Raw genomic sequence first — 22,066 nt, forward strand, 5'->3', positions numbered from 1 at the left:
TTTTTCACCTTTTGAAGACCATTGAGCAACTTAAAGTCTAGTTTTTTCTCAGCTCTAATTTGGGTTGCACAGACCAATTTGCAAAGTTCAGAAAAAGAATTTTAGCTACAAAATTACAGTTGAAATAAGATTTTTCAAGTTCACGTTTTAAACAGCTTTCATTCATCAGAACAACAGTTAGTGTAGTGAGCCAGTCATGCTGTTTTGGGGATCTTGTAGAAAACTAAGCAACCAGAAAGAAGATAAAAACCATACACTAAACCATTTAATTAGCATTCCAGAGTTGCTGCAGGTAAAAAATTAAAGCCATAGAAACACAGTTTAGGAAATGTGTGTGTGTTTGCTTGTAGGGAATCTTAATTTATTTGGAGAATCAAAATATATTGATATTTTGCTTAGGAAATTAGAAGTGAGTACCGATTTAGGCAACGGTACTATTCTTTTTGACATGAAAAAAATATCCAAAATCATGAAGTTGTTCTGGATTTAATTTTTACATTCATTGTAGTGAAAGTTTATGTGAAGGCCATAATATAGAAAATCTTAGCTCTTTACACTAGATTTGATGAATTGAAAGAGGAGAATTTAGGCATGTTAGGATTATGTGTAAAAGTTTGCTTGCAAGATTATAAATTCAGATTAGAGAATGGGACTTACTCAAAAATTACAAACTAGACTGTGAATATGTTTCTAAGCTAGTTTGTGTTTCTCAAAAAAAAAAATCCTTGGATAATACTGTCTGTAGAATTTGGCATAAAGTTCATCTAATTGAGTATTTAATTGGGACTTTAATACATGAGAGTGTTTTATCTGCCTATAGGCTATGAATGGCTCTTGTTCAAAAATATATTTTCATATATATTTATATACATAAATGCACATGTTTTACAACTATGCAGTGCTGTTTATGATGCTGTGATTTTATAATCTCTGAAACAAGCTGCTGAAATAGGGCTGGTGGTTATTATCTCTAGTTTATAGAAGATGAAGTTGAAGTTGAGTTATGCTTTTGCCTAAAGATATAAACTAGATTGTTGAACTGAGAATAGAAACTTGATCTTTTGATGCCTGGCTATTGGCCGTTTCCTACTCTACTAACTTTATGTATTCTCTGCTCTGGTGGATTTGATCTGATATAATTGAATGCCTCTATTTCTTACCATAAGCTTCTCCACATGGGAAAATATCAAACAAAAAACACTTTGAAGTATGAAAATATTGAAAGGGTAGGGCGTTTGGCACACACACTCTTCATTACTGATTGTTTTTTCAAATTAGGTTTATAGGGGCACAGTCTATAGAAATAGTTCCTGCAGGGAAAGGGAATGTGGCTAGTTGCATTAATGCAGACTTGGTTGTTAGAGTGAAGGTTACTACCCAACAAATTGCAGCTCCTCCAACTTGTTAGCACATGAAAATGGGGCAGTAGCTGAACAAAACAAATGAAACCCAACCATGGGAATTGATTCCTGATGAAGATAACATGCAGTAGAGGAAGGCTATGATAAATCAGGGTAGAAAAAAAAACATTGCAGTAAGTTCAGAGAGGAAGTTGAAGCCTTGATATTAATGAAAGCAATTTGGAAAGAAAGCACTGTAATTAAAGAGACATTTTGATAGATTTTACCTGTGATTATCACAAATTCTGGATCTTGATCTTATCATTTTTGATTTAGTATTAGCCTTTAATTTTTTTACCTTGGTTGGAAAATATAAAACTCTCCGTCTAGTTTCAGTTAGTTAACAAGTAGTATGAAAGGATCTGTTACAGTCATATTAAATTGAGGAATACATAAAAGAAAACCTTTGCATGAAAGTACACAGGAACTTAACATTTAATGTAAGCCACTTTTCATGTTATTGTCAAAGATTACTTATTAACTTGTATACTCTAGAAATTGATTTGTTTTTATTTGAGTGTCATTTGTTGAAATCAGTCTTTGGCATGAGTAAAATTACAGAGGTACCATGTAATGATTCTAAGCTAAACTGAATGAAAATTTAAGGTTGTCAATTCTAGGCACCGTTTATACCAAGTGTCATAATCTACTATAATTGCATTGTTCTCTGTTTTTATTGTGGCTCTATGTAAGGCACATTGGTAGGTGTTTAGAAGATACAAAGATGAATGAGATTCAGCTCCTGCTCTTAAAGATGTTAACAGTGTTACAATCTCATTGAGAAGACTAAAAATGTACTATCAATTTAAGTGCTATGTAAATGGCAAATTAAGTGGGAGGGAGGTGGGCTGGGGAAAAGGAGTTAACATTTCTTGAGCATCTGCTGTGTCCTAGATGGTTTACTCTCTTTAAATCCTCCCCTAAATTCTCTGTGGTAGGTGTTATTTACCTCGTTTAATAGCTGAAAAAATTAAGCTTTACAAAGCTTTAGGAATTTGTCCTGAGTAACACAGCTAGTTTATGCTAGAACCTGGTGTTGAATCAGGCCAGTGTGGCTTCAGAAATGATACTGTTTTCATAACACTGAACTGCCGCTGTAAAACTGATGAGCAAGGACTCCTACTGGAATGCAATCACCTGACAAAGATTCATGGTGCAGGTAAAATTTAAGTTGAGTCTTGAGACAGATGGGTAGGATTTTTCCATGTGTGCAACAACTTGTGGGAAGTTGTTTCAGACTCTGAAAATGCTAGGCAGGTGGAGAATCTCTAAATGTACCAATTTGGTTGGAACAGATCATCCATATTTACTAATTTGTTCTAAGAGGTTCTTGAACACCTGCAATATTCCCTGGGGATACATAGGTGACTAAGATACAATTCCTGCCTCTGAAGGAATTCGCAGTCTGCTTGGAGAGTCAGGCAAACATACCCTTCAATCAGCTTTTTTAAATAGGATAATCTAGGATACATTTGAGGCATGGACAGGGTGTTGAGGGAGTACACAGGGGTTCTAACAGCCTGGTGTGTGTGTGTGTGTGTGTGTGTATGTGTGTGTGTGTGGATATGGGAGTGAACTGTGGGGGTGCAATAAAAATAGTGCAGGCAAGTTTTGAGAAGATTAGATTAGTTTGGTTTAAGACATGAATCTGAAGAAATACCAGGATATTCATGTAAAAATATCTTTTAAGCAGAGTCATAGCACTACTGTTCAGGAGAAAGCTCAGAGCTGTGCACTTCAGGATAGTTAGGATCGCTAAGCGAAGGACTTTAGAAAGAAATGAGCATGAAGTTTTGGGGATGGTCACTTCAGGGTCTAGGAAGAAGAGCTGGCGAATGAAACAAAAGGAGGGCTCCTGGGACAGGGGAGAGAGAGAAGGCTCATGGAGGCCAAGTGGGGAGAGAGCTCAGACAGGCTGGTCTGGTCTCCAGAGACAGTCCGGAGAAAGACTGAAGAAAGACTGTTGGTTTGGTGATTAAGGACCATTGGCATCCTCCCAGAGGGCAGGTAGTAGATACTGGAGGGACAATCCATGAGGTATACCCAATATTGGAATTGATGACCTTGCTTGTAGTGTTCTGCTTTCATCTAGTCCAGTTTATTAATTCTTCAATTGCTTCTGGACTTTGGGTCATGGTTAGGATGGGTATAAATGCTATTCTCATGGGCTTAATTTGGCTGGGGCTCTTGAAGCATTTTATTGATTCAGTTTTGTTATCAGAATGACTTGTCTCACTGTTGGGATTGGATCTTTCCTATGTCTTCCTTATTTTGCTTCAAGTCAAATTATTTTTTGACATTTCTAGTTGAAAATTCTGTTTGTAGATTTCTCTGAGTGAGTAAATGAGATATAATGAATAATTTATGTAGTTGCAGAAAGATGACTCTGGTAATGCAGGTTATGTCTCAGGGTGGCAAGGTTGAAGATCTGAATGTTTAGAATTTTCTATTGTTTATCACACAAAGTTTGAGAAGTATACATGTCTTGCTTGAATGTTCTGTGACTGCAAATTGCTGACATGCCTTTGTGATGCAACCCGTAGAGTCAAAGCCAAATGGAAAGTTGTACGAATGTTTGATGGATTTGGTTCCCTTCTCCCAGATTAACTGAGCAATTAGGACAACTAAGATATTGATAAGGCCTATGTTTCTCATTGGCAAACTTCTAAAATGCTGAGCTTTAAAATCTGACACTCTCATATTATACAGTTTTTCTAAAACCTCTGGGAGTGCACTGTGATGGGAGCCACAAAAATATGGACATTCATGGAGGGTTTTCAGTGTAGTGTAGCAGATGGTCAAGTGGGTGGCCTCTGGAGTCAGGCTGCTTGGTCCACAATCCGGCCCTACTGCTTACTGGGTGGCTCTGTCACAGTTTTCTCATCACTAAAGTAGGAATAATAATTTTGCTTACACTGTAGCATTATAGTGGGAATTAAATGAGTTAATAAATATGAAACGTTTACAGTGCCTAGAATATGTAGAGCAAGTGCTTAATAGGAGGTTTTTTTTTGTTATTACTATTACTGTGATCTCTGTTTCTCAGAGCCAAAACCACTGTCTGCCCCATAGTAGGCCAGAAAAATAGGAGTGAATGAAAGAAAAAGATTAGAAGCTGGAAAATGGCTTGTGTGGAGGAGAAAATGGCTGGGAAGGAGAACAGGGCAGGTGCAAGGTGCTTCACTGATGACTTCACAGTAAACCATGCCAACTGTTTTCCTCTGCACAATAGTTGCTTGCATTTTTAACTTCTGTCTTTTCTTTACCTCTTATGTCCACCAGGTCACCAGTTTTGTCACTGTCTCTTTTGTCATAACTGATGTTATTTGTTTCTTTTTGTCTAGTCCCACTGCAACTGCCCTACTCCAGCTGTCATAGGTTTCATCCATTTCGCTCCTGGCTTACATCCCCAGCTTCTGAGGTTGGTTTTCTTGGCTGAATGCTACGACACTTCAGATCTACTCTGTTCACTGCTGCCAGATTAATGTTCTTGAAAATGTACTGTCATCACTTCATCAACATGCTCAAACACCTGCAATGGATTTCCCCTGTGGATGGATTCTTTTCAACAGCCTTGCCCTGCTCCCTGGCCCAACCTCCTGCTTCCCGCAGTGAGTGAGGGTGACGGATGCTGCATCACCCCATAAAGTGATTATGTGGCTTTGGGCAAGACTCTAAGCCTGTGTGTCTCATTTCACTACCAGAAAGTATGGATGATAATATAGGTTTCCCCTGCTCTCTGTGAGTAGAACATTCCTGTGAAAACTTTTCTAAGTTGAAATGGCTTAAAGAAGCAATTACCATTAATTTACATGGAAAACTTTTTGAGCATTTCCAGACCCCAAAACAGCCTCTCTTAGGCTTTTCTGATACTGTGCTAACACACACATCTTAATAACAGATGCACAGAATAAATTAAGATAAAGCACAGATGCACATAGATACAGTTCAAAGCCATGGCTGCTTGATGCTGAGATGCTGAGTGTGGTTTCCAGGGAAGGAGCTTGGTGCCATTCAGGTGCTTTCTGCCCCTTTAAATTCTCCCTGCAAAACAAACGCTGAAGGCTGTTTGCACTTCTTGACTTTTTTTTTTTTTGTAAAAGTGAAAGTCCTCTTCAGATTTCTTTTGGTTAGCAAAAACAAGTAATAATGTAAGTCTTTCATAAACGCTAAGTGGAGTGATGTGAACTTTTGAAGAGCAGTAGATACCTGTGATAAAAAGTGCTAAAATATGTATGATAATCATAATCCATGAACCAGTGAAAAAATATGTGAGGATTTCCTTAAAAAAAGAGTTCTTTCATTATAAACAAGCCTGTTTTTTAACCTTGGCCATGACTCTATGCTTTATCCCAGTTTACGGCCTTGGTTTCTTGCACTTGGTTTTGAAAGTCCTTCTTACACTTTGCTGCTTATTCAAGTCATCCTACCTCAACTCCAAGCTCCAGCTTACATGTCATCTTCATGAGGTTTCTCCCCGTTAGTCTAGTTGTGGCCGTCTCTTCACTGCCTGTGTGTACAACCTAGTATTTTACAATATGTCATTTAAGTTCCTATAGAGAAGGGAACATGTCTTATATTCTTGCTATATACCTTGAGGATACTTACTGTTCTCTAAATATTTTCATATCACTGCGGTGCCTTTTACTGCTTTCTTTTCTTTGCATTTATTTTGTTCTTAAACTTTTCTTTCATATTTTGGCACTGGTGCAAGTTCAAAATTTAAATAAAAGCTAGTTGAAGATGACTAATTTTACTTTAAAGCAAGTTATAATACTTTTAGAGGTGAAAACGTTGTGTAAGAATGAGAAGAGATCTAATATTCTGCATAGGAAGTTCAAGATCCCTAAACTACATAAGGATGTATATGTTAGAATGTATATACACTTTTTATGTATTAAGAATACATTTTGGTCCTTACTTTTCCCCTCTTGTTCTTGGGTCTGTTGAGATGATCTTGGTACTAATCAACTGTTAAAACATAACTGTCCTTATAAAATCTTAACTTTTTTATTAGGAGAATTGACTATTTTAGTTGGTTTTCTGGTTAGCTAGTTCATGAGTATGGTGTAATTTAAGGATAAAATGTAACATGACTTAGCTTTTAAGTTTCATTAGTATGTCATTGGTTTCTTCCTTTAGATCAAGTTAACTTCCTTCTGTGAAAGACGATGCTCACCATGAATTACCTACATTAGGCGGATAATTTACTGATATACAACAGAAATAGAAACGTAATATCCCTTTTAATTTTCATGAAAGGTAGTAAAGCTGAAAGTACCTAACCAACTGACTGTAACCCCTATGGACTCTAATCTTAAGATATTGAAACTGGTCATGTCAAAAAGTCAGTGGCCATTCCCCTGCCCCCCATTCATAAATCCAAGAAAATGCCTATGTATAATTGTGGTTGTTTATTAAAGTTGACCATCTCAAAGATGGCTGCTAATTAGAGAAAATAACTGTATTGCTGGGTCTTGCTATTTTTACTTAGAGAGTTTGGGCAGATCTAAAAAGAATGGAGAAAATTTTGGATTGGATATAGTACACACAGAGGTTAAAGAATGTAATGAAAGCAGTGAACTCCAGCCCCACTCTAGCGATTTTAGGTGAATATGTGTAATGTGCTTAATTTCAAAAGAAAAAAATCTTTATGAAGTTAGTCTCTTAATTTTATTGTTTAGATATTTTTTAAATACTTGACCAAAAAAAAAAATCAAACAATTTGTCAGTTTCATGACAGATTAAGAATAGCTCTTTGTCTGAATCACCTTTTCTTTTTGGTGGTGGGAATGGTAGGGAATGGGTTTAAAAAATTATTTAAATGTAACACACAATAATAATGGAGAAAATTTACTATAACCACTCTGTGGCCTCTCTCCAGTTGAAGACTGATAATGCCTAAAGAATTTTTAACTTCTTGGATTAAACCCTTTAAATAAATTTGCAAGTAACATTTACAGTCAATTCTCAGATAATTAGAATTTATGGACCTTACTGAGACATTTCTATGTTCAGGGCCTGTCTAAGCACTTGACCTGAATTTTTGTCTCATCAAATTGTGATTGCGACTGTATGAGGTAGCTTTTAAGTAAAAAATTAAGTAGCTTTCCCCAAATTAGTCAATAAAGGGACTCAGCTGTGATTTGAACACAGATCTGTCTTTAGAGCTTTTGCTTTAACACAATGAGTAACTCTTGAATTTCTCCTAAAGTGACCTGGAATTATATTTTCCAGTCTTGTGATTTAGGAAATTAGCAAGACAATAAGGGATTTTATTTCCTTTGTCAGACTGGGTAAACCTTCCTTATTATCATTACATTACCTTTTTATTATCATTACGTATCATACAAAAAACACACTAATTTGAAAAGAGAAAGAATTAATGGGGCAAGATTTCTGCTCTTGAAGAGGTCAGAGTTGGAGATCTAATCTACCCAGGCTAGACTCTGCCCTTACTTCTTGAGGGTTCCTTCTGCTTGGGTTTCTAGAGGTTTCTAACTCTTTGGCAGGATTGTCCTGAATTTAGGACCAGTTATTAAAATAACAAATCAGAGCAATTAGTCACCCTTGCATAATTGCAGTCCTAATCCTTTTATAAAGCTGGCTTTTCCAGATAGAGCCAATACCCATTATAGGGATTAAATGCTTTTTATCGGGTTTTTACTTATAAGTCTTGAACAAATGGTGTATATCTCAATTAATTCCATAGTAAACTCTGACATGTAGTGGTTCTGTTACTTTGGGATTTTCCAACTTCCATAGATCAAAAGCTGTCAAGATTTTTGGTATCTCTCACAAATATTTCCCATATTGATCATTTTCGTTAAATTGTGAAACTAAGGGTTAGAATATAGATCATTGGATATTTGTAGAACTGTAAGATGTTTAATGTTTTTTTCCTTGACATCTAGAATATAAATGTTAAAATCTAAATATGATCTAGTAGACTTGCTTTTTCTTTTTAACAAATTATCCAGGGATGAGGACCCCACAACATATGTTGGGATAGGAAATCACATTGATAGCCATCAGGTTGCTCTAAGCAGAATAATATTAAGAATAACAAGAACTTTCACCACTGTTCATTATCAACATTATTTAACACTTACTATGTGCCAGACACTGTTGAGGGCTTTAGTACATTTTCTCATGCAATCCACTTAACAACCCTATTAGGCAGATTCTATTATTAGACCCTTTTTACAGAGGAGGAAACTGAAGCTTAGAGTGTTATGTATCATGCACAGGGTAATGCAGCTAGTAAATTAGTAGCTGAGCCAGAATTGAAAGCAGGTCTGTCTGCTCTAGATCCCATACTCTTAACCATTACCTGTCACTGCCAAATGTTTAATTAGACTTTGCTTTGTGGTTTCAAAGACTGTCCCAGAAACTAAGTTACAGGGCTGAGGATGGAACCTTTTTATTATAGCAGTCCTGTCTTAGGGAAGGCTTACATTTCCTACTTATAAATGAACTAAATGGAATTTTTAAAGTAAGCAGATTTGAAGAATGTTCCTTTTTGTTTAGATGATTTAAAACTGTTATTTTCAAATGTGTTCTGCAAACACTTTGTGATGGGGATATGCTTTGAGGGTAATGGATTTGACTGGGTTGGGGTGGGTCAATCACAGTGGCATATTGTTTTATGGCAAGTGCTATTTGGCCTGATATTCTGTGTTTGAGTAAGTATACACAATCAAGTTAACCTGAATGGGGAAAATATTTCCTTGACAGTCAGTCCTTTACATGTTTTCTGACTTGAGCTTGAAGTCATGCACAGTGAGCCTGGGACTGTTAGTCTGAAGCAGTGTTGATGTTTTCCAAAGTAACAGTTGTGTTGACCTTTGAGGGAGGAATCATATTATTCAACAAAATACATTGGGTGCTATTAAGTCCAGATTATATACTTAATATATTTCAATAATTATAAGTGTGTGCTGATCATAACTATTTTGTATAAATTATATAAACAGTAAATTCAGATATTTCTGAGATTTCTTTAAGGACTTCTGAAATGCAGAAAAATAAGTCAAATGCTCCTCTTTCAAATGAGTGTCAAGCCATTTTATGCTAATTTTTATGCACACTATTTTTCTCTTTACATTAAATGCATTAATTTATATGATATAGTGATGTATGTTGACCAGGAAAAACAGTTTCCTTGTAAACAACTTACTTGGATTTGAAGGCCCTTGATAGTAGTGTGATATTTGCTATATAGTCTTGAGGTTGACATTCAATGTTTTCTTTCCCAAATTCTCATACTGTCTTTTTATTTTAAAATCTAGATTAGTGTTGACATTTTCTGGGTGATGCACCTTGCAGTCAGACTGGATAAGCCTTCCTTACTATCAAAAGGGGTAGGGGTCTAGGCAATGGTTTAAATTCTGCCTGTTTTCCCTCTCATTACTTGAATGAAGCTCACCATCCTCAGAGCCCCCAGCATTTAGAAGGCTCCCACTGGTCCAGCACTCACGCTGCTCCACCCTGTGCCAGCACCCAAGCCAAGCCCAGCACCCTCTCTGAGCTCCCTACAATGCCATAGCTTCCCCGAGGCCGTAACAGACCAGGAGCCACTTCTAGGCCTGCTGCGTTGCTGAAACCGAGAGGAGCAAGCCATGTACGTGAGTGTGACAGAGGACTAGGGTCGGAGGATAGCCTCAGAGTCGGTGCACTCGAGAGCAGTGTAGAGCTTTATGGAGAGAGAGTCAGATTCCTCATTCTATAATGGATTCCTCATTCAATTCTGTATATATATATATATATATATATATATACACACACACACCACTGTAACATTACAGCATCTTTAATTTGTGTCTTTTTAAAAAAGTATATATATTTTTTTGGTCAACCTCATTTTATTCCTTAGTTTAGTGATCAATGAGACACATATGCTCAAGTGATGCCTCCTCAGGGTATTGATTATATATGATGGAAAACTATATATGAGAGGGAAAAACAGACCCATTCTTTCAAGACTGTGTCTTTTGAACCATGATGAATGATCATTTTTTTAAAATACTGCAGGCACTTCTTTAACAGGAAATCTTTGTTTCCTTCTGACCTTATATTCATATCACTCTCGTGCTCTTGAGCCCAGCTTAGGTCTCTCTCTTTACAGCTTTTCAGGCCAGCAATAGGTCCCTTTCCTGGGAGAGTCTGTGTAGAGCAGGGTGTATTACACTTTGGAGTTTGACAGCTCTGTGTTTGAGTCCTGGCTTACTGTTTTCCAGATTGGATAAAAATTACTTATCTTCCAAGTCTCATTTGAGTTTCTTGTCTGTACAACTTCCGAGAGACATTGGGAAAATGAATGAGAAACAAATAATAGTGCCTGGCACTTAGTAGGCACTTGTTAATATATACTCGTTCTTTCCCTTGCCCTACTGTCCCACTATTCTCCCATTTTAGCCTGTAGTGGTCTCCGAAACTCATAACCCTAATTATATTGCACATTCACTCAAGACATATTTATTGACTGCTTAGTAGGTGCCATGGACTCTTATGGGACAGTTATGGGCCCTAGAGTTTTGACAGTTACTATGTATGGCTCTTTATCAGAGTTCCTCCTAAGCTCAACATCTGAGTGTATGCTGATTCTAGATGCCCATGCATATACTAAACTGGACAGAGTTGACTTCAGACAAAATTATGGAGTTAAAAGTTTGCCATTGACAACTCTATTCTCTTCTGTCATCACCCTTTCTTGTGTAGGTTGAAATCTTTCTTTCCTTTCCTCAGAAGACTTGGGCTTTCTTGTGCTATAACTCCTTTTTTTCTGTCAAGGAAAATATATGATATTGTTTATTTACACTAATAGAAATATAGCCTTAATCACAGTGTGTTTTTTCAGGCACCCAAACATTTGCATTTTGGGTTTTCTCTTCAAATGTGAAATGAGAGGTTGTTCCTTGTGACAGGAATTTCAGTCCTTCGTAGGGAGAAGAGAGGCTATTTTGGGCAGTCTGTTGAAATCACACTTGTCCACTTAAAAGGCCAGCCTTAAACAAAAATGGGATTTAACCTGTCAGACTACATGAGGGGAGTACGCAGGTCTCTTCCTGCTCCCCTGCCCATTTCCTAGAATTCTGTTCCTGGATCTTGCATTGAATTTCAGGAAGTTGCCTCTTCTTTAGACCTTCTCTCTGCCACTTTCCTTTCTAATCTCCGAGCCTCCTAAGAACCCAAAATGTGTGTAAGTGGAAGCTCTGCCACTCTGTTCCCTGTGCCACAGTCTCCACCTCAGTCCACTGCATCCCATCCTCACAGCAGGGGGCTTGTTCTGCCTTTTCTGTGCCAGCCTGTCCTCGCGCCAAGGGCCCGTGATTCTGTCACACTTAGGTGCACAGGGTGGAGGGGACACAAATGCACAGAGAGACAGAAGAGTCTCAGCTTTCATAAGGGTTTCAGGAGTAGGCACCATTGATTATTGGGAAGTTAGATTCAGGACAATTGTCTTTTAATGTTAGAATATATATATTTCTGTAGCAGAGAGGATGATCAGAAATAAACTTGCATGTATCATGAAAACTGTGAATGAAAACACTAACCCAGCTACTTGAGGGGTAATAAAATGAGAAAACAGACACCAGAGATGAGTTGTCTGTATATATAATCTAGTCAACAAGTTTGTATTGAGTGCTGACACTCCAAAGCCATTTGCCTCTCCAGATCCACTTTCCCCCTTTCTCCAGCCTGCCTCTGTTCTAGGATAGCAGCTCTCTGGCTTTCATTATATTTGCTCAGTGGGGACCTAATCAGGAATTGGAGGAAGGGAGGAGAATGAATTTAGGGTGTTTGTTCCCCTGGCCTCCTCTACAGGCTTTTTCATTAAAAGCCACAGCTCCCCTCAGGATGGCCTTTTATATTACTCTCCCCTTCTCAGTCACCTTTTGTCCCTTTGGGCCTGGGGGTAATAATAGCTGCCCTTGGTGGTTTCCCCACACTGTGCGCACACCTTTGCAAGTACTCCTTTAAACTCCTCGATTTTCCCCAATTCAAGGACGCCAGTTGTTTCCTGTTCAGACTCTACTGTGTGATAGGACTTGCAGAAAGTCCTTACTCCCCAGGAAGTTAATAGGAAAATGAATAATTGCAATGCCATGAAATAAAGGTTAATAAATGCTTACGAAAGGGTAAGCTCTCTGAAGGTGGAGACCACATATTGTTCCTATTTCTTCCTTGACACTTAACATAGTGCTGGTATAGAGCAGGTGTTAACCACTGTGGGACGGTAAAGATATGTATAAAGGGTTGGAGAAATGGATGATGGAGTTGAGTAACTCCTCCAGGAGGATCTAGGTAGGCTGGACAGTGCAGCTAACTATGGCAGTCAGAGATGGATTGGTTGCACTAAACAAGGGAATTTACTGGGAGAGTATCAGTGGCTTCTAGAATCAAAGAAAGGCAGGAGAACAGGGCTTGGAAGACAGGCAGAAATGGCGTGCTCTGGAGGGCTAGTCACGCATTCAGTGTGAGCAGGGCAGCCTCATGGACGGCTCTTGGTTTCAGTTTCTTTAGGGTGTATTCACACAGATTTCATAGGGAAGAACACATTCCTTGGTGCATGTAATGTTCACTGTATGGAAACCTTCTGGGCTTCTTCCTCCCAGTCTTCCTCTCAGAGAGCCTGCTTACTGCCGCAGTGCGGTGGAAGGAAAGACAAGATGTCACGCAGGACCAGGTTCTAGAATAAGCCGGGATCTAATCCTCTGTGGCAGCCTGTGTCCCGGGACTCCAGAAACGGGCTCACCCTTCTCTTCCTCGCCTCCTCACTGGATGACGGGCAGGGTAGCGGGGCGGTGGGTGGGAGCAAGAGGTAGGTGACCAGAGTGAGCAGGAGCTAAGTAACAGCGGGCGAGGAGCTCTTCACCTGAGAGCAGGTGTGAGTGCAGAGGTGGGGCTGCTGTCGCCGAGTGCGGGAGAGGGTGTTCCCCTGACTCTCGGGGGTAGGAGAAGAGCCAGTAGCTGCCAGAGTTTCCATCCCTGAACTGGGATCTTTGCTTTGCTGCCCTCCCTGCCTCCAGCGGTCTGTGCTCTGAGGTTGCTCCCTAGTGCTGCAGCTTGCTCTATCAGTCCTTTTCCCGAATTCCTCCTGTCTCCCTTCTGAGACTTCTCAGCCTGCTGTGGGGATGGGCATTAGGAGGATAACCATCTGGCTTGTCTAGTTCAGTCTAAGGTGTAACTTCTGACAAAGGCTGAGAGGTAGTTACTGAAACTATTTTCATTAAAAAGTATGTCTTTTATTTAAGTGGAATTTCAGGCATTGTGGTGATAAAAATTTTGGAGAAGAGCTGTTTCAGTATTCTTTCAATTAATGCAACTTGACTGTTAGATTAACAGGACAGAGGGTAAAGAGGCTTCTTTTTGTCTCTAGGCCTTACTTTACCTTCTGGAGGGAAAGGGCAGTACCTGTTTTTGTGTACTAGTCACTCAATAAATATTTATAATATGCAAGAAAGTTTATGGGGTCCTGAAGATGCAAAGATAGGGAAGATGTGGTTCTTGCTCTCAAAGAAACCATATTTGGGGGGTGGGGTGGAGGGTAAGTGATAAAGCAGAAATAATTACAAAATAGGATGAATATTTTAATAATACAGGTTTATATAAAGTATATGAAGCACCAAGAAAAAAAGAAACCAGTGTGTCTGGAGGACTTGGGAGATGACATTTGAATGGTGTCTTAAAAAAATGAGTGAGAGAAAAATACTGTAAGGAGGACCAGTATAAAGGAGGTATAAACATGCATGACATATTTGAAGAACTATGGGAAGTTTGTTTGGCTGGGGCATAAAATTTGCATGAGTGAATGCCAAGAGATAAGACTGGAAAAGTAGGTTGGGGTCAGTTGCGGAAGGATTTAAATCCATTCTAAGTAACAAGGTCCTGTAGTTGGGTGTGGGCCATTAAAGGTTCCTCAGGGGACGAACATTATTTTAATTTTTAGAAAGATAACATTTTTAGTGTATTAGATGGATTGAAGGGAAACTGGAGGCAGGGAGATGAGATAGGAGGATTCACAAGAGTCTGCAGGTGGGGGGAAGAGACAAAGATAATTTCAAGAAAGCCGCAGTGGCAAGAAGGGGAAGATGGAGGATAAAAATGGTGGCATTTGATTATTGACTAGTGAAAGGTTGATGAAGGAGGGGGAAGGAGGCTTAAATAACAAGAGGTTTACGGTTTTGGACTTCGGGGAGTGCCACTCACTAATGTGGGAATGCAAAGGAGGGGTGGATTTTGTAGGAAAGATAATGAGTTCAGAATAGAGAGGATGGGGATGAAGCACCCACAACACCCAGGCACAGCTATTCCGTAGGCAGCTGGAACTGTGGCTAAAGTTACTGGCAAAGAGCAATCATGAAACTGGATGAGATTTCCTAGGGAGAATGGGAGAAGGGAGTGGGGACCAAAAATAAACCTCACGGTACCGAAACATTTAAGGAGAAACAAAAGAGTTTGAAAGGTAACACTCAAAGAAAAAGGAGCCAGGAGACAAAAGTTTCAAGAAAGTCAAGGGAGAGGAGAATTTCAAGAAGATGGAATGGCCAGCAATGTTGAAGTATCGACCGTTCAGAGATGTCAAACAGGACTAGGACTGCAAAGTCACTTTTCAGTTGGGGTGTTTAGGCTCTGAAAAGACCAGTAAGCGCTGGGGAGTGAATTCTTTCAACGCTGCTAACTGGAATATGTACATATTCTCGGTTGTTATAGTTTGTGGATCATATAACATGACCATTTGCATAAAGTAAAGGAAAACTTTAATTTCCTTTGAAAAAGATATTGCATATGGGAGAGACCTTAAGGCTAGGAATCATCCATATTGGGATGATAGTCGAAGCCTTGAGAACAACTGAATTTTTTCAAGGGAGAAAAGAGCAGAAGGTTAAGACTAAATGGTGAAGAAACCCTCAATGTTAGGCTTTAGCACAGAGGAGAAGTGTGTACCCGGTAAAAGAGGTGAGTAAGGAGTGATCCAGAAAGTTGGAAAAGCCTCAGGAAATCGCAGGATGGGTTGAAGCTTGGATGATTCACCTGCTGGAGTTTTCAGAACCTCACAGAGATTCTTTCGGGTTCTGAGTTTCAAATTCTGCAGAGAGATCAGGGAGAATGAAGGCTAGAAAAATGTCTACGGTATTGCTACAGGATCCTTGGAGATCTGAAAGCAAGAATTTTCTGGACAACTTGGGGCACAGAAGCCAGACTGTCTGTCATTAGGAAAGGAAAGGATGGGGAGGGAATGCAGCCATGTGTGTGTGTCTCGTATGGCTGCAGCAGCCTGAGTGGGCATAAAAGACAGAATGACGAGGAGGGAAGCAAGGGTGGAGTGAAGACAAGATTGCCGGGTGTAGAATGCACTCGAGGACAGAGGCAACTAGAATTGTGGAGTTCTTCAGAGCTTCTGGGAAACAAAGAAAAGGAGGATACTAAGGGAGCTGAGAAGTGAGCTAGCACTTGGAGTGAGATACGTACCTGGAAGGAAAGAGTGATCGGAAGTGGCTGTGCTCCAAGGTGCAGTGAAGCCTCCATGATGTAGGAAGCCACCTGTTGATAAAATTTCATCACAGGGAACTTAACAAAGAAAGGACATGTGGTGCCATTAAGAAAATGACTGAAGAAGTTCTGCATTTAGAAGCGTCACTGTGATGAATGTGCATTGAACCTGGAAGTTGTGTATCATTCTTTGTATTTAAAAAATGATAGACTTCATCCTTATGTGCCATGAACCCAGAGGCTGCCCTCTGACTCTTGAAAGAGGTAGTTACAGCTATAAATAATGGGTGTGACAGTGAGCTCTCCCCATGAACTTTGGGAGAAAAGAAAATATAGTTGCCTTCCTAAAGAAACTAATAAAACCAAAATATAATTTATTTCCCAGGGCCAACAGCTGGGTAAGGAGTGTGGTCAGCAGAGAATATCAAAAGGGGGTTCAGGGAAGCTGCCTCTGGCTGCATCTTAGGGAGAGAGATGCTGAATTTGGGCACATGGACAGTCCAGCCACTAGAGAGGAATTGGCTAGTTTGGGGCAAAGAGGTTTCGCCTGGCTTCTCTAGGATCTCAAGGAAATGTTCCTCAAGTCTGTTGATCTCGGCTCAGATTCTGTGCTTATTCAGCAATGTTCTGATTCCTACTTCATCCAAGTACACCTATAGCAGGAAAGCAAGTTATCAGGAAAGAGGTCTTCAACATCAGGAAAGAAATGTCCCTTAACTGTTAATTAAATAACTGGCATTCTATTTACACTTCAGTGTTGTACGAGTACAGTCATTGTAAATTTGCCATCAAGTGTCAGGCCACCTCTGGGTAGACTGGTAAAGTCCAGTGTCTGGACATGAAAGGCTGAGAGGAACAGATTCTGGACCAACGTAAAATTTCAAAGTTACTGTAATTTGTATTAAAAAAAAAAAGTCCTCTTGATAATCAGTCTTGTGGGCTGCCTTCTGTCTGCCTCCTTATGTATTCCCACTCCCTCCATTAGTAGTTTTAAGAATAATAGCAGGAAGCATTACTTTAAACAGTTTGTTGGTAAAATAATGTGGAGCTTCTATTCATGCAAGAACTGGTGATGAAAAATAGAAAAATTTTGGAAAATGTGTAGAGCTGACAAAGCATTCTTGCTGCCTCTTCTGTCTTGCATGCATGGCAGGCATTGAAATTGATGATGATATTCTTTCCTGCTGAACCTAGACCAGCGGTAGAACTCTTATTATTAACATCAATCCAGGAAGCCACAACCAGATTGGACCCATGTGAGCTAAAACTCTCGACCCTTTCTAGTTCAGATGGTTGGTTGGGATTCTGGTCATCAGAATTTCAGGATTCAGCTGGAAATGGCCTAAGGATGGTTTGTCTTTTGACTTTGATGGGAAAGCTAATATATAATATGCTCTTTGACCAAAAGTCTCTGGATATTCTGACAGAAATAATACCAGACTAGGTAAATTGATGGAAATTACCAGAATGGGGTTATCTAGACCACTAACACATTCACTGTCATGATGTCAACCAGGACATAATTTATGAGGAAACTTAGAGGTCATTACCTGATTTCAAATCCTAGATCAGCCTCTTATTGGGTATGTGGTAAATTACTTAGCATTCTGAGCCTTAGCATCCTAGTAGGAAAATAATATCCAATTCATAAATTTGAGGCTACCAATTAGATAACACATACAAAGTGTCTTGCATATGGGAGGTACTCACAACTTCTCTTGTTAAAAATATTCAACACTGAGTAGAACTGCCTTAATCAAATATCTCCAGTCTCTCCTTGGAATATTTCTGGGAGAGGAAAGCTCACTGTCTCACAGGGCATTCCATTTTTGAGCTGCTCCAGTTACTAAAAAGTTTGTTCTATATTGAATTGAAATCTGCCACACACAGTATAGCTTGCATTCTATAGAACTTAGCTTTGGAGTCTCTTGGATATTTGAAGAGTATTATTCCACCCTTCAAAATCTTTTATTTTCTAAGCTAAGGGGTCACCAGTTAGTTCAGTTGCTCCTTAGATGACACGACCTCCATTGTTATCTAGGTTGTGACATTACTTGGATCATTTCTGAATCTGTAGGATTGATCTAATTTTTTTTCTGTCTCTAGTATGAGTTCAAGGAATATGTATATTTTTAAGGAATGCATGCTGTGCATTCCATTGCAATTCCATTGCATGAGTCTCCAGCATAATGTTATTTCCAGAGATATACTAGAAGAGAATTTCTTGTTTTCCTATTAAATTTATAGGAATTATTTAAATTAAATGATAATTAATAACATCCCCCCTTACCCCCCAAAACACACACCACCTTTCCACCTTTGTTTCAGGATGGATCAGGTTTCTGAATGCATTTGTAATGGAAACTTGTTTTACTCACCTTTTGGGTTCACCCTCTTGGGTGTGGGGCCAAGTCTTGTCACTCAGACATTTCTGATTGTGGTGTTGATTAACTAATTGGCTCCTAAGCTATAATTATATTCCTCCTTCAATTAAAATCACATTTCTATATTACAACATGAACTATTGCAAAATCTAATAATGTACATTGAATTTTTATTTCCCTCTAAGCAAACTTTGCTTGACAGTTCATAGTTTTCTTCTCAGTTGTTCAACTGTTAGGTGTTGTTTTATAACTGCTGAGTAGGAAATTCTTCCTAACAAAGAATGGTCAGTGGGCACTTTGCAATATTGTTGGTACTGTTTTCCTGTGTCCCACTTGTTGTAATATAGTGATTAAAATACACTATATTATTATTCCCAGGTTACAGAATTTTGGATGACTCATGAACTAGAGCCATACCTATATGATGGCATGGTTGGTATCAAAATGAAAAATTCAATCAGTGTATGCTTTTATTTTAGACTGTACCAAAGGATGGGCTTGATAAGTAGTTTTCATTTTGGATTTCAGCCAATCCTTTCCCCTGATTTTTTCAATCATTTAGGCAATGTGTAAACTGAAAATGATGTTTCTAAACATTACTTCAACCAACATGTATTTGGCATACCTACATTCTGCCAGACGCTGCATTAGTTTATTTCTGGATGGTCAATAATACATGTTCCTGCCTTTGAAGAGGAATCAGACACACAAAATTCAGGCCACCATGGTCAAAGAACACAGGTTCTTAGACGAAGGTCACTTAGACTTGTGGAACAGCTGGAGGGATGCTCTTTGGTTCTGTTCCTGCCTTCCCACTTCCACTTAACACCATACATTGAGATTTTATATACTTACCAAGGCTCTGCCTAAATGTTTCTTCTCCCAAAAGAGTGGCGCTGGTCCTCATGCCCAATATATTCTCTCCCTCTCCCAAACTTCTGTAGCTCCTCATGTGCACTTTCTCTCAGGTCTAGGCAGTTCTCATTATCTCAAGGTAATGTTGTATGCATATATATCTATGTTTGCTAATAGCCCCTTCCAGAATGCCCAGTAAATATTAGTTTGATTGAGAGAAAAGTCCATTTTAGAGGTAACATCTTGGTTAACTAAGGGGAATAAGTTCTGCTTTGGTCTAGATTGCCAGGAGTATTAAGGTTTCAGATCCAATTTTTTCCATGGAAAGCCAGTCTTTTTTTCCATTAGCTGCTATAAGAAAACTCACTTTGCATCCGTAGTTAGTTGATTGCCTATATATATACATAGCACACTGTACTGATGAATAAGAGGATTCTGGGGTTGCATCTGTATGTGAATGTCAATGGGTACATTTTCCCCCCTTCTTAAAAGAGTCTTCCTTATAAAGACTTCATAGAAACTGAGTTACTCTGTTTTGTGAAGACAGCTCCTAGGCCTTTTTAGATATAAGGGAAAAAGTCCTCAGGTTAATTTCCTTAAAAAAAAAAGTGTCATGAATTGAAAGACTGCTTACTGAAACTGAAGATCAGTTTCTACTGAGTCATCAGACACAGTATATTGAGCAATACCACATATCAATATGCTTGTGAAATTGCAGAGTTAGGATTTGTATATTTTAGGTTAAAAAAAATTTATGTCTCCACAGACTGTCAAGTGTCTTGAAGGCTTTCCGAAAATATTAATTGAATTCAGTGAATTTCTCAGTAAAATGCAAAAAACTTCTTAATGGTGTTTAAGTGCTTGACAGCATAATTCCTTTATTAAGATTTCAAGAGAATAAAGTAAGTGGAATTCATTTCCACGTGGCTCAAACATTGAAAAAAATAAAGTAACCAAAATAAATAGATTCAAGTTAAATTTATTTAAAATTTCCTCTTAGTGCCTCCTATGTGAGGGACACTGTGATAAACTAGGTCTGTTCATTCAGTCTTAACAATGAGTGGTGGAACATTTAGAGTTACTAAGGAAATAGGTAAAAATCTGATGAATGCTTCAAGCAGACAATAGAAGAAATATATCATCACTGTTCGTATTCATGCAGCAAATGTTTATTGAGTGCCTGTTATGTGCTAACCCTGTGCTGAGTACTGGGGACACCATAGAACTGTTCTAGCTTTTGTTGAGTAAATAGTCTAGCACTTGTACACAATTTCATGCACATATATTCAACAAATATTCCAAGTCTCCTATGCAGTGGGCTAGATATGCTGTTTTATGCACTGTGCTAGACACCAGGGCTACAGTGGAGGGCAAAAGAATAGAGACTTAGAGGTCTTACAGTGGGGAAAACTGAGATGAATTCAGTAGTCATGCAAATAAATATGTAATTGCAAATTTTGCTAAGCACTTTGAAGGGAGGATGACTAAGGAAACTATCAGAATGAATAATAAGAGAACCTGACTTGGTTAGCGTGGTGGGGGCTGAGGGCCCGAGGCTAATCAAGTCTTTTCAGAGGAGGTGACGTTTGAGTTGAAACCTGACGGCTGGGTAGGAGTTAGCCAGACCAAAATGGAAAGGAAGCATACACCAGGCAAAGGGCAAAAGCCTGTGGCAGGAGCAGGGTGTAGAAAAGCTGAACGAGGCCAGAGTGGGGGAAAGAAAGGGAGGAGGTGGCACATGACTTGAGAGGGGAAAGGGCCGGGCCAGACCTTGCTAGACTGTGGTCTTTATTCCAAGGACAGTAGGAAGCCTCCAAAGGGTTTTTTTTTAGCATTGGGGTGATAGGGTCATCTTTATTTTCAGAACACTCTCTCCCTAGCTGTGGTGGGGTGAATGGAGTGGAGGGAGGTGCAGGTGGAAGAAGGGTGGCTGTTCAGGCGTGAGCCTGTAAGTGGCGGCCCGGACCAGGGTGCTGGTGGTAGAGATGAAGGAAAGTAGATGACAGGTGTTTAGAAGGCCAAAATGCCCATCATGGCTAGGATGTGCTTACAGTGTTTGTTGAATAAATGAATAAATAAATCAGTGGACTGAGGAGATGTGAAGTTTGCCCTAGTTGAAAAGTGATAATTGAGGGACTTTTTTGGACCAAGCTTGATGGTGATGTATACATTTGTTAAAAAAAACACTTTCTTATTTGGTGATTTTTCTGACTAAACCAAACATAAATGACCTGTAAACATCCTAAACAGAGACATTATTGTGATGATTTGCTTGGATATATGTGTATATAGCAAGTGTTTTATGATGTGTATTATGCATTTTTGGAATGTAATTCTATATAATTTAAGTTTTCAGAGTACTAGTACTTAGGAAAATGCAGCTAAAAAATATCTCTGGATAAATCAGCACATAATTGTGTAACCTACTGCTTTAGCTTTATATCTTGGGAATTACAATATCATATTGTCCTTTAACTCTTCAGAAATCATCTCTGTCATGCAACTGCTGGCGGTGAACCCTGGAGGTGACAGATGATAACAATGATGACTAAAATGTTCACTGGGCTCTCCTCCCTCCTGAGACCTACCTTCCCCTAAAGCATTTCTCATCCTCCCACTGGTTAGCATTCAGTTTTCCTTGCTCCTTCCAGCTCTACAAACTATAAAAACACCTTCCAGATTCACGAAGGGGAGGGAGGTCTTCCACTAAAGACTCCAGTGGGGAAGTGAGTTCAATTCTCCCACCTTCACATCACCCACTGGAGGGCTTCTTCTTACCCCCAGCCTCTGATTTATGAGACATGGAAACTAGACTTCATTTTTCTGCTTTATCTGTAACACTCCTGACAGCAAATTCTCTACTAGCCTCTATCTAATTCTGCAGTTTTTCTTCCAGGTTATCTCTTGATTAGATGCTGATTGTATATGTTT

The 22,066-nt window shown here is 39.1% G+C and overlaps 1 long non-coding RNA gene across 1 annotated transcript in view; it reads left to right on the forward strand.

The window, feature by feature from the left end:
* The first annotated feature begins 1,650 nt into the window (after nt 1-1,650).
* Nucleotides 1,651-22,066, forward strand: part of LOC140849143 (uncharacterized) — a 117,737-nt gene continuing 97,321 nt past the window's right edge. The window contains exons 1-2 of the long non-coding RNA XR_012130767.1: nt 1,651-1,840; nt 4,745-4,821. This is a non-coding gene — a long non-coding RNA (uncharacterized lncRNA). The remainder of the gene's footprint in view (nt 1,841-4,744; nt 4,822-22,066) is intronic.

Source organism: Manis javanica, chromosome 4, assembly GCF_040802235.1.
Source record: "Manis javanica isolate MJ-LG chromosome 4, MJ_LKY, whole genome shotgun sequence".
NCBI lineage: Eukaryota > Metazoa > Chordata > Mammalia > Pholidota > Manidae > Manis > Manis javanica.